The following is a 3,672-nucleotide window of genomic DNA, read 5'->3' on the forward strand; positions in this document are numbered from 1 at the left end:
GATTTCTTCTCTCTGATTTTTTTCTCCCCGAAAGCAAATATATGGAGTTGGAGATGGCGTCGGAAGGTCTCCAGGGGCCCACGAGACAGGGGGGCACGCCCTAGGGGGCGCGCCCCCACCCTCGTGGACAGGGTGTGGGCCCCCTGGACTTCATCTTTGGCGAGGATTTTTTATTGATTTTTCTAAGATGTTCCGTGAAGTTTCAGGTCATTCCGAGAACTTTTGTTTTCTGCACATAAAACAACATCATGGCAATTCTGCTGAAACAGCATCAGTCCGGGTTAGTTCCATTAAAATCATGCAAGTTAGAGACCAAAACAAGGGAAAAAGTGTTTGGAAAAGTAGATACGACGGGGACGTATCGGTATTCTCTGCAAGCACAGAAATTACTGGTAACAGATAGTTTTGTGATAAGGTAATTTGTAACAGGTGACAAGTAATGAAAGTAAATAAGGTGCAGCAAGATGGCCCAACCCTTTTTGTAGCAAAGGACAAACCTGGACAAACTCTTATATGAAGGAAAATGCTCCCGAGGACACATGGGAATTATGGTCAAGCTAGTTTCCATCACGCTCATATGATTCGTGTTCGTTACTTTGATAATTTGATATGTGGGGGGACCGGTGCTTGGGTACTGCCCTTCATTGGACAAGCATCACACTTATGATTAACCCCTATTGCAAGCATTCTCAACTACAAAATAAGTATTATGGTAAACCTAACCATAGCATGAAACATATGGATCCAAATCAGCCCTTTACGAAGCAACGCATAAACTAGGGTTTAAGCTTCTGTCACTCTAGCAACCCATCATCTACTTATTACTTCCCAATGCCTTCCTCTAGGCCCAAATAATGGTGAATTGTCATGCAGTCGACGTTCACATAACACCACTAGAGGAAAGACAACATACATCTCATCAAAATATCAAACGAATACCAAATTCACATGACTACTGATAGCAAGATTTCTCCCATGTCCTCAGGAACAAACGTAACTACTCACAAATCATATTCATGTTCATAATTTGAGGGGTATTAATATGCATAAAGGATCTAAACATATGATCTTCCGCCAAATAAACCAACTAGGATCAACTACAAGGAGTAATCATGTGGCACCCCGGCTCAGAGAAAACCGAAACGCCCCATATTCCAGCCCAGAGATCGAGGTGAAGTCTTCTGGAATACGACACTGCTTAGTATAGAACAAACCAGCTCTCTATTACAGCACGAATATGAACACAAGGTTTCCGATATTACAATGAATAACATCGGTACGGCGACACTATGCCAACCACGGTTGCTCTATACAAGCAGCATAACAACTCGAAGGAGAGGAACAACTACTGGCAGCGGAACAACGAACGACGATGATGGACTCCAATCCGCAGGGACTCTGGTTGGAACGTTTATCCTAGCTCGCGAACACTGGAACAACACCAAACAAGCAAGAAATCCAGCACGACCTGCAAACTGGCATGACACGCCAGGTCAGTACATTGAATGTATTTGCAAGCTCACAATAACGAGAAGCAATCAAGACAAACAATAGAATGGCAATTAACGGTTAAGCAGGATTTATCATGAGATCATCAGGATAACATGGCATGAACAACATGAACATAACACTGCTAGAACAATATGATCATGGAAAGAACGTATAAATCTGATGATACTAGCATGCAACATGATGACACTACATGCATCATTTATCCTGCTCGGGTTACCTCGTAACCATCACATGCATCACTTACCATCCTCGGACCTCACATGATCATCTTAGGATCAAATCAAGCTTGGTATAAACAATACCGTAGTGATCATTAAATGACCACAAGGAGCTTGATCTTTACCCACGATTCTCGCACAACATCATGAATATCCAACAACTCGATATCCTCGATACCTCGGTAATATTTCCGGTGATCACAACCATGACTAACACTTGGTCACAAACGGTGATCATTCCGGCGATCACAACCAACTTATCTCCTCAACGAACCGGAGTTGTTATTAAGCACATTATTATTAATACTGTTGACTCATAGTGTGACCGACACGAACTGGGCTCTTATTCGTGGGCACGGCTATCGATAGATTCAATATACACTCTGCAGAGGTAGCACACTGTACCCACACCACGAAACCCATGGCCTCGCACTCCCACTCGGGTGGACCAACAGCGTTCCGACAAACCCAATCTACTGCCATGACACTCTCCCGACCACTCCGACCAACTCCCCTTTGGGCTAAGTCCTGGGTGGCCCCGTGTCTACCAAAGACACAACGACCACCGTCGTGGCCAAAACGTCCCTCACGGGGACCGGATCCATAACAACAACAACGGGCACAAGATTGAAGACTTCGTCCCGTGTCCGGATGGGACTCTCCTTGGCGTGGAAGGCAAGCTTGGCAATACGGATATGTAGATCTCCTTCCTTGTAACCGACTATGTGTAACCCTAGCCCCCTCTGGTGTCTATATAAACCGGAGGGTTTAGTCCGTAGGACAAGAAGAACAACCATACCATAGGCTAGCTTCTAGGGTTTAGCCTCTACGGTCTTGTAGTAGATCAACTCTTGTAATACTCATATCATCAAGATCAATTAATCAAGCAGGAAGTAGGGTATTACCTCCATCAAGAGGGCCCGAACCTGGGTAAACATCGTGTCCCCTGCCTCCTGTTACCATCCGCCTTATACGCACAGTTCGGGACCCCCTACCCGAGATCCACCGGTTTTGACACCGACATTGGTGCTTTCATTGAGAGTTCCACTGTGCCGTCAACATATGGCCTGATGGCTCCTTCGATCATCGGTAACGATGCGGTCCAGGGTGAGGTCTTCCTCCGCGAACAGATCTTCGTATTCGGCGGCTTCGCACTGCGGGCCAACTCGCTTGGCCATCTGGAGCAGATCGAGAGCTACGACCCTGGCCACCAGGTAAGGTTCGGAAACTTGAATTACACTGCCGACATCCGTGGAGACTTGATCTTCGATGGATTCGAGCCCATGCCAGGTGCGCCGCTGACTCACGACGAGCATGATTTAGCTCTGCCATCAGACAGTGTTCGAGAGATTGCACCGGCAACTACTCCGGCCTTCACACCGGAGCAAATTGCGCCATCCGAGGACGGGTGGATAGACCCCACCTTGGAGGCCGCACTCTCAGTGGCGATAGAGCCGAATACTGACTTTACCCCTCGCGAGAGCCGTGTTGCCGAACCATTGGATTCGTCCCTGGCCACAGGCTCCGAACCGCCTGCACCCGTTCCTATCGAATCCTATTGGGCGCCGATCATGGAGTATACCTCCGCGGATATCTTTCAGCACTCGCCTTTTGGTGACATGCTAAATTCATTGAGGTCACTTTCTTTGTCAGCTGAACCTTGGCCGAACTATGTCCATCTAGGATGGGATGCGGACGACAAAGAAATTCGTTCCCCACCCACCACCCACTTAGTAGCCACTGTCGACAATTTAACCGACAAGCTCGACTTCGACTCCGAAGACATCGACGGCATGGACGACGATGTAGGAGACGAATTGGAACCACCACCCATAGGGCGCTGGACCGCCACCTCATCATAAGATATATATACATGGTGGATACACCCAAAGAAGGCAATGGCGATAAGACATCGGAGGATAACCCCTCCAAGGAGCAACCT

The sequence above is a fragment of the Triticum dicoccoides genome, chromosome 3B (genome assembly GCF_002162155.2).
Source record: "Triticum dicoccoides isolate Atlit2015 ecotype Zavitan chromosome 3B, WEW_v2.0, whole genome shotgun sequence".
NCBI classification, from domain to species: domain Eukaryota; kingdom Viridiplantae; phylum Streptophyta; class Magnoliopsida; order Poales; family Poaceae; genus Triticum; species Triticum dicoccoides.